This window comes from Parasteatoda tepidariorum, chromosome 7 (genome assembly GCF_982258835.1).
Source record: "Parasteatoda tepidariorum strain Cologne lab strain chromosome 7, Ptep-v5.0, whole genome shotgun sequence".
NCBI lineage: Eukaryota > Metazoa > Arthropoda > Arachnida > Araneae > Theridiidae > Parasteatoda > Parasteatoda tepidariorum.
In genome coordinates, this window is record NC_141761.1 from 26,909,955 (window position 1) to 26,920,151 (window position 10,197).

General features: G+C 28.9%; 1 protein-coding gene across 4 annotated transcripts in view; it reads right to left on the reverse strand.

Annotated features, from left to right (window-relative positions):
- LOC107451864 (uncharacterized) overlaps positions 1–9,852 on the reverse strand; it is a 50,225-nt gene extending 40,373 nt beyond the window's left edge. For 2 of the 4 annotated variants that reach the window (XR_015435413.1, XR_015435414.1), the window contains exon 1: positions 9,671–9,790. The gene's annotated coding sequence lies outside the window, so the exon portion shown is untranslated. Of the gene's footprint in view, positions 1–9,670 lie in introns of all 4 variants that reach the window. The other 2 variants (XR_015435412.1, XM_087167552.1) reach the window with 2 other exon arrangements.
- Positions 9,853–10,197: the final 345 nt, after the last annotated feature.

The following is a 10,197-nucleotide window of genomic DNA, read 5'->3' on the forward strand; positions in this document are numbered from 1 at the left end:
GTGAGAGCTCGCATTGTCATGATGAAGAATGATTCGCCTGTTCTTCTGCTTTTTTCGAATTTCTCCGATGACTTCTGGCAAACAAATGGTCGTGTACCATTCAGAATTGGCCGTCCTGCGTTGCTCTAACGCCACTGTTGCCACATGACCGTTAATGCCGAAGAAACAGGCAATCATTTGTTTCGATGTGCTTCTTCCTCGAACAACTTTAGTTGGTTTTGCCTCGTCTTGGAAGACCCATACAGTTGATTGCTGTTTTGTTTCCGGCTCATATGCATAGATCCATGATTCGTCACCTGTGTAGATGTTATACACAGCCTTTGATGTACCTTGAACGTATTTTTCCAACATTTCCTTGCACCAATCGACACGAGCCTTTTTTTGAGCGTTTGTGAGATTATGCGGGATCCAACGCGAACAAATTTTTTTTACGCTCAAATGTTCATGCAATACTTTATTGATGCTAGTCATACTAATGTCCAAAGACGCCTCTATCTCACGGTATGTCACATGACAATCTTGTTTTATCATTTCACACACAGCATCGATCTTTTCTGGCACAACAACGGATTTTGGACTACCTGCACGGGATTCGTCCTGGATCGAACATCGGCCACGATTAAATTCGTTATACCAATTTTACAGTACTGTAGGATGGCGCTTTATCGCTGAATAAAGAATTAAGTTCATTGAAGCACTCTTGTCTTGACAATCCACGTCGAAAGTTATGAAAAATAATGGCACGAAAATGTTCACGATTCAATTCCATTTTTTGAAAGAGAAGAACTTTTCAATTTACTGTCAACAACACAAATGAAGCTATAATGGTAAATCGCCTGCTGAATTTATGTTTAAAAATATCGAACTTTCGATTAAAATCGTCTGCGGTCGCCTAGCAACACTTACTGTTGCCAAGGCCAGAAATATAAATAGCAACCCTCGTACAGGCGATATTTTAAATTACGAAATCAGGCATAAAAACTTACTTTCTCTGAATAAACACACATTTTTTTAAACGGTTTTAGATTTCTGATCCCCAAAATATAGGGGATAGCATCAACCTGGGAAATATGATCCCCATAGTTTGATCAGAAGAGTGATCCAAAGTTTGGACCCCTTAAATGCTAAATTCACTTTCATATTACAATTCACATGTATTAAAATTATGCCAACTTATATAATATAAATATTACTGTTTAAATATAAATATAAAAAAGCTAATATTTCTGCACAATATAGATTATACATTTATAAGGTAAATAAAGTTATCTTAGAAAAATGAATTTAAAGAGAAGGTAAACTAATTTAACTTTTTTTCTATATATTACAAAACTATTTGGTTGCAAGACGTTTTTAAGATTAAACCGAAATTGGAAAAAATGTGCAGTTAAAAATATTATTATTATAGCCACAAATATGAATAAAATAGTCAATAATATTCAATTTTAATTTAATTACTGAATTATTCAGTCACAATAACTATTAAAATGCTGTAAAATTGAATTAAAGACTCCAATTTCAGTTAATAAGAATTTTATATTAAGTGATTACACTTTTTATTAAAATACATCTGCCTTTTAAAAGCAGTAAAAACATGTTTTAAAGCAATGAGACAATAAAACGTATAAGAGTATTCTAAAATGAAGATTTTTTTTTAATACCTACATTGAACTTTAATGATACATTTTCGGAATTATTCAACGTTAATGTATCTTTCTTAAACTTATTCACTTTCAATCGAAAGAAATATTCTCACAATCCTTTATAATCCTTTTTTTAAATTTCAATAATCCTTTTTTAATTTCATAAAGAAATCGAGAATAGAGCAGTAATTTTCTTACTATATATAAAATTCTAATGATGGTGTCGCAGTTTTCCATTGTTGTCAGTGCATTTTTATTGGCCAGAAAATCACGTGGTGTGATCCAGTTTTTCCTCATTCGTCTCCTTATTGTTTTGGTTGTAGTCAGCATAAAATTAATAAAAGTCATGCTTTTCTTTAAATATTTTTGAATCCCTAACTTAAAGTTATTTTCCTGTACTGCTATTATTACGCTTTTAATTCAAGAGTTTAAAACTAAGAGAATTGCTGTTTTCTTATTAGTATTATAATGTAAATCTGCCTTACATTTTAAGATAAAGTTATTTAGAAAGGTGGTCTAACAATTATTATTTTTGAGCAAATAACATTAATATACTGTTATAAATTACAGTTAAAGAGATCTGTTAAATGATTTAGAACTTAACGATCAGCTACATGCACAATAGATCTAAATATCTAATATATATATAATTCTCTTACGTGGCTCCCAAATTTTGGCTGCATTTCTTTTCCGCCGGTGGCAACGTTTGCTTTGTTTTGTTTACGTTACTATTTCTGTTACACGGCGAATCGACCCATGATTGCCGCTAAAAATGTCACATGCCAAATCTATCTGAGGTGACAACATATAGCGCTTCTAAAAACGGAAACTGAAATAACCAGAGAGCATCAGCTGCGGCAATCTCATACTATTAAGCTAGGCAGAAGTGAGTAGTCTTTGTCGATCGATCTCTATTTTAGTATTTTGTCGAAAGCGCTTTTTTTCGCGAATTTATATATGACGAATTTTGATTTATATCACGAATCATACTATAGCACATTTCTAATAGGTTTAACGAATTACATGTCATTTATTTGAATTCAAATTTATTTTAATGACTTAGTATTTACTAAAAAGATATAATTTTTTTACATGGATTTGAATGATTGTTTTGAATTCTTAGAATTTTGTGCATTTGCAATGTACCTAAGTTAGTAGCGATCTTGGTACGCGAAGCAAACCATATAAGATTGCGTAGCAATTTTCAGGGGTTGGCGAGCGTTAGCGAGCAGGGGGCGCAGCCCACTAGTATTAAATAAAACAGGGTCAACCAGATGTTTCTAAAAATTAAACAAAAGCAGTGATTTCAAATAAGAATTGTTTGAAATATATATCTCAAACCGCACCGGCTCAAACATTAAGCAGTTTATCACATTGTTTCGCCAAGTGCGTCCTATATTATACAGTTTATAGTTACAATACCGGGCAGTGAAATTTAACATCAGCGAACGGTGAAAGCACCCAATTCCCTCGATTAATCCGACTATTAAAATATAAAAAAATAGCGATTATTAATAATAATTGCCCTATTCCCATTTACTAATATTTTCATCGATCTTCTGTGATGATATTATAATTTATGAACTTGCGAATTCAAAAGTTATCAGTCCTCATAAGATAGAATGATGTATTAAAAAAAATAACAAATTGGACTTATAAAGTTAATTTAAAACATAAGTATAATTTCGTATTTTACGTAGTCCATAAGTACTATCACTTTAATCATTTTAGAATATATTGTATTACATTTGGACATGGATTATTGCATAAGGCATACTGTTTTGACTTAAAAATACTAAAATACTTCAAATAATGATTTGTAAATTTTATTCTAACTTTCTGAAGACTCATGAATTTAAATTATTTGTCTCTTTTCTAAAAATAACGCAGTATTTAATGAGAAAAGAATTTCCTTTCTTGAGATATGCCAAAAGTGTGAATAAAATCTGTTCTTTTTAATATTAATTATCCGGCCATGTGCAGTAGGAAAGCAACGAAGCTAAACCTTATAATAGTAATGATTAATTGCTGAAAATTTTCTTCTAATATTTAATTTTTATCTTTTCTCAAAATAACGATAAAATTTAATTTTGATTGCGTAGAAAGTAAATTTAATAGGAGAGATGATTTGAATTTCACATTTTATATATTTTGTGTCATTAAATGTCTAATAAATGCATTTTATTTTTGAAAGATAAACTTGTAGAACCATGAAGAATATTGTAATTTAATTGACAGTCAATGTAATTTTGGATGTTACTAATAGTGTAAACGTTTATACTGTTATACAAGAAATTGAGAACCTAATAAACAAAACTATTTACCTATTCGCAGTTTTTCGACTTGCTATAAATACATACCTGCCAACTTTTACGCATTTGGCGTAAAATTGTATTTTCATATTTAAAGTGGTAGTAAATATATACTATATTTTCTTTTATAAACTTAATTTTTAAATGATTTTGATCACCACTATTCTTAAAAAAATTAAGCATATATATTAATATGTGTTACTATCATGGTTGTCAGCTGATGTTTCTTCAAACACAACGTATTTTTTTTGCTTACAATTGAAATTTTAATTCCATTTTACTACCACTGGGAAAAATCATAATGGAAGGGATTAAAAGTTGGCAGGGATGTAAATACCCCCTTATAGTAAGTGGTAAAAAGCTACAAGGCCTCACGTATCATGTTTTAAAGAAAGAGAAAAAACGGGGAAATAGTAAGAAAAAAGCACATATTACTATTTCGACACATGAAATGAGTTTTTTGAAGTAGGTGAAAAATCGAAAGAGATTGAACCCGGAAATAGTTTAGAAGCTTTAAATATTTTAAGTACCTTTAGTGAAATTTTGTAAGTTGTATCTTTTCACGAATATATCTCTGAATAAATATATTGAATTTAGAATCGACCGATTTGAAATTTTGATCTTAGCGTGTATTTGCCTCAATCTGGAAAAAATAATCTAAATATAGGTCATCTAAAAAAAAAAATTTATATAGTCAATTTTTTTGACTATCATTATGTATAATTTAGGTTTTGTTCATAGCACTAAATGTCTAAAACTATTTACACCACGAATCTATATATATGTTACCGGCAAAGTATGAAACGCCGGCATTGTATAGAATCACTAGGCATTGTATAGAATGCCTGACGTTTTTAGGCAAAGTATGAAATGTGAGAAGTATTACATACTTTGCCTAGGCATTGTATAGAATGCTTAGGCATTCTATACAACGCCGGATGCTATTTAGGCAAAGTATGAAATAAACGTCCTGATGAGGTTATTATGTAAATGATGTGCATGTTACTGCGAATGAGCGAAATCGGTGATTGTTGACTTTCACCGGTGAATGTTGACAATCACATAGTCGCTTTGGTGAATGTCCGAAATATTTATTACATCCGATTTCATATTAATTTAGTGGATATAAATACGTTTATTCGATATTTTAATATTTACTGACAATAGATTAGAAGAAACATCAGTGTTTGGAGTATCGGGCAAATATATACCGGGCAATGGCACTTGATCTTAAAAAAACATCAGTGTAGGGTATACCGGGCAAATGTATACCGGGCAGTGGCACTGAACCTTAAAAAAACATCAGTGTAGGATATATTGGGCAGTGGCACTTAACTAGACCTAGTATATATTTCGGACATTTACCAAAGGCCTAGTCATACTAGGTATAGTTAAGTGCCATTGCCCGGTATACATTTGCCCGGTTTACCCTACACTGATGTTTTTTTAAGGTCAAGTGCCACAGCACGGTATACATTTGCCCGATATATCCTACACTGATGTTTTTTAAGGTCAAGTGCCATTGCCCGATATATATTTGCCCGGTATACCCTACACTGATGTTTCTTCTAATCTATCGTCAGTAAGTATTAAAATATCGAATAAATGTAATCTATCGTCAGTAAGTATTAAAATAACGAATAAATGTAATTATATCCACGAATAAATTAATATCAAATCGGATGACGTTTGGAATTTGTCATTTTTGAATGACATTTTGACGAATCGGAGATGTATTTTATACTTTACCGGTTTCTCATTTGGCATTCTATAGAATGCCTAGGCAATGTGTGAAATATAAATCATTTCATACTTTGCCGGCTAATTTTAGGCATTCTATACAATGCCTAGTCATTCTATACAATGCCGGATTTCATACTTTGCCGGAAAACATATATATTTCTCTTACACGGCGACAAAAAAAAGCCTCATTACAACTCCCCGAATGGCAACGCTAGAAAATCGACCAATGATAGCCGCTAAAAATGACACATGCCAAATCTAGCTCAGATGGCTCAACATGTAGCGCTTTTAAAAACGGAAACTGAAATAACAGTTCAGCTGCGGCAATCTCATAATATTAAGCTAGGCAGAAGTGAGTACTCTTTGTCGATAGATCTCTATTTTAGTATTTTGTCGAAAGCGCTTTTTTTTCACGAATTTATATATTACGAATTTATTTGACGATTTTTGATTTATATCACGAATTTATTTGCTTTATTATTGTTATTAGTTATTCATTGAAAAATGAGTCTCAGTCATTGAGTCTTTATTTGAATTCAAATTTATTTTAATGACCTAGTATTCACTAAAAAGATGTAATTTTTTTTTAAAAAAAAAGTTGTTATATGGATTTGAATGATTGTTTTGAATTCTTTGAATTTTGTGCATTTGAATGCACCTAAGTTAGTAGCGAGCGAAGCAAACCATATAAGATTGCGTAGCAATTTTCGGGGGTTGGCGAGCGTTAGCGAGCAGGGGGGCGCAGCCCACTAGTTATTTATAATAGTCGAATAAGTAATACAAAAAGAAATTTCTCCAAAAATAACTCAATAAAAAATTAAAATTTTTTGAATTGCTTATTATTTCATTTACTAATAGATAGAAAACAGTTTAATTGTAAAGTTGACAAATTGTTACGCTATTTTAAACTATTTAATATTAAAGGGAAAAAAATCAAAAAATTCCTACAAAATCAGTAGAATGAATATTGAGAAAGAAGAAGTTTAAACTTCGATTACTTGATTATTTTATTACTCAGAAACAATTTCACTGGTTTTGTCCAAAACGTTCAATTTAGAGTCACATAATTTTAAGCGATGTACAAAGTTTTATTAACCTACATTTCATTTCTCTTCGTCGTAACTATTAAGCCAAATGTCAAATAATAAAACGTAAGAAATAATCTTATCAATTTCTTTACTCACTGAAATATCTTTTTATAAACTAATTATGTAGATGCCTATTCAATTGATAAAAAATATATTTGCATAACGATTTGCATGAAAATAAATTCAATTATTCACCCCATTATTAAAACACTAAATAATGAAAAACAATAATTATTAGTAACTATTTTCAATAAAATATTAGATAAACAAGTTTTATAAATATGCGACAAACCCATTTGATTATCTTAAAAAATGGCAAAAAAAAATAGGAAAAGTGAAAAAAATAAAATAAACATTAAGGGTGTTTAACTCCCGAATTCTATTCTAGGTAAAATAATTCCGGTACCATATTACTCATATTGTGGTTACCCACCTTCAACAATATAAAGATTTAAATTCCGATAAAAAGAAGAAAAAAATTTTTATCCAGTTATTTGTGTTAAATTCATGTATACATAATTTAATTAGCACATTTAAGATTAGAGTCATGAATCTTTAAGATTACATGTTATTACTTAAAAATCGAAACATTATTGTGTAGAACCAAGAGTAGTAGGTTCGCATAAACGCTCACTGACTGTTCTTTATTTTTAAAACAACCGAAAAAGAAGTTATTCCTTTTCTGTCATATTTCATGTTTAATAAAAACTTAGTAGTAATTCTCAAGGAAGAGCTTCGTCCTTGCCAAATGTGGGAAAAAGCTCTTGCTCTCAAACTAATACCTGGGCGAGATGGAGTTGTGAGAACTGTTCATTTGAAGTGCAGGGACAAGATCTTATCGAGTCTTCTGCTATTGGTCATTCCTTTGGAGATAGACCAGGGTGGGGAGGATGTTGAGAACCAAGAAAAGTACTTTACTTTTAAAACAACTGAAAAATATATTATTTCTTTTTCTGTCATACTTCATGTTTAATAAATACTTGCGTTCTATCTTCTATATTTCAGTCTAATAACCGAGTTCCACCTTAATAATTAGTTCAACCGTTATTAAAACATTTTTTTTTTATTTATTATTTTATGCATTACAGCATCTTCCAATGATCTTAATTGTTGGACGGTTAAGCACAAAATAGAAAAGAAAAATCTTCATATATATTGATATTATCATATATTGAGATTACATTAAAATAAATATTTAAAAGATATACTATTAACATTATTTCAGCAAATTTTTGAAATGAATTAATATAGACATTTAAATACTGAACTAGTAATCTGGAAATCGATGCTGTAATTCGTATTCCTACTTAACAGTACATGATGTTCCTATTGCTTAGAGTTTTCCAGTATTCTTTAGTCTTTATGCTAACGACCCTTTTTTTTTAAGATGGCGTATTTGTAACAGCTTTAAATACAAACATATACTTTTGAAATATAAGCTTAAAAAAGCAATCATTTACCGTTTAGTTATTAAATTAATACGCTGAAAGTAATATTGATAATTTAAACAAACTATCAAAAATTTTAATCTAATAAAAATTTTCATCACGATTACCAATATTTATTTCCATTAAAGTAAGAAAGAGATTAAAATGTTTTTTAAAAGGAATTTGATTTTCAATAATTAAGAAAATGATATTTTAAATAAAACCCATATAAAATTAATCCATTTTTTAAAATTCTTTAACAGCGTTAAAGAACTAAACACTATATATTCCTCTGTATTTTTACTACGATCTATTTGTTAAATCTTCCTGTATATAATAGCTTTCACAATAAAAATTATAATAGCTTTCACTATAAAAATTAAGTCTTTTTTACATATTTATATATATGAACAAGGTTTCGGGATTTGCAGTTTAATTACCAAATCTTTAAGCTGAATAAAATATTTCTAATTTAAACAAACTATCGAAAAATGTAAGTGATTTCCTTTTCCCATACTTCAGAAGATTTTAATTAGATTCATCAATCTTTGTTTCCAATAAATTAACTGCAGGTAAAAATTTATCCCATAAATTATTATTACTCAATTATGAATAAAAAATAATATCCAAAATAGTATGAATTTCATCAAAATTATTATCTCAGTTTTATCATAATCATGTAAATAATTAGAAAAAGCTCTTCGGTAATTTTAATTTGTTGCGCCATATTAACCAACAATAAAAAGAAACAAATTGCCAGTAAGTTCAGATAATGGGCAAATTGACTGCTTAATTGGTAAATAAAAACAGTTTTTATAATTTATGATATCTTAAATGAATATTGGTATGAACTCAAATAGAAATACTTTAATTTATTTTATTTATTTTTTTTGTAATTTCGTTCTTAAATTTTTATAAATGAAAATGATATACTTTCAATATGTTATCCTTTATCAAAGATTAACATATAAATAGTAAATTTAGATGAACTCTCCTCACAAAGTAAACAAATAATACTATTGTATAAAAATAATATCTTAAACAACAATTAACATGTATTTAATTAAAGGTAGAATTTTTTGTAAAAAAAATTTATAATCAACATTACACAAAAAAATATACGCAATACGTAATTTTCAGTAATTTGTTGTTATAGGTTATTTATCAAATCATATTGCAATTTAAATTAATAGCAACTTGTCTCCGCTTGAAAAGTAAATAAATTATCGTAAAAAAATAACACATTGAATAATAACTGATATGAACTTAATAAGTACTATCTCAATTCATAATCTTGAATTCTATTATTAGCATTATATAATAAAATACTTAAAATTTTAAATTATGATTTTAAATTATTAAACATTAAATAGTTAAATATTTTACAATAATTTCAAACTTTTTGACCCTATCTAGAAACTCAAATTTCTAGTAAATTTAAATGATAAGCAACTTACCTGATCGGGGATTAATCTTCGTCGTAAATCTCAAACTTCACTTCCCAACAACTTCTCTGTCACGAAACAAGCTTGCAAGTGAAGACAACTTCTTAGTCAAACGATTTTCTCATAACAAACACGCATGCGCAATAATATGTCTTTTCGCACTTGTGAAGCATTCATTGTAACATTCTAATAATCTCCGTAAAAAGACGTTCAATAATCAGACAAATATTAGGATAAATGTTTCTTTTTGTCTCTTATAAGTTCTACATAATGAAAACATATAACAAGTTTGAGAAACTAATCCATAGAAGAACCTTAAAGTCAAATGTCTCTTTCATCATTTGATACAAACAAATTAAAGTATTCGACCTTTATTAGCGTGATTAAGTTTTACAGAAACTTCAGTTTTAAGTTTGGGGAACGGAAAAAAATACATTAAATTATGATTGCCGTAAATAAGGAAAAAAAATATTGAAAACTTTTTTTTAAAAATCATGAGATAAAAAAAATTATTTTTATCAATTTAAAAAGTTCGAAAA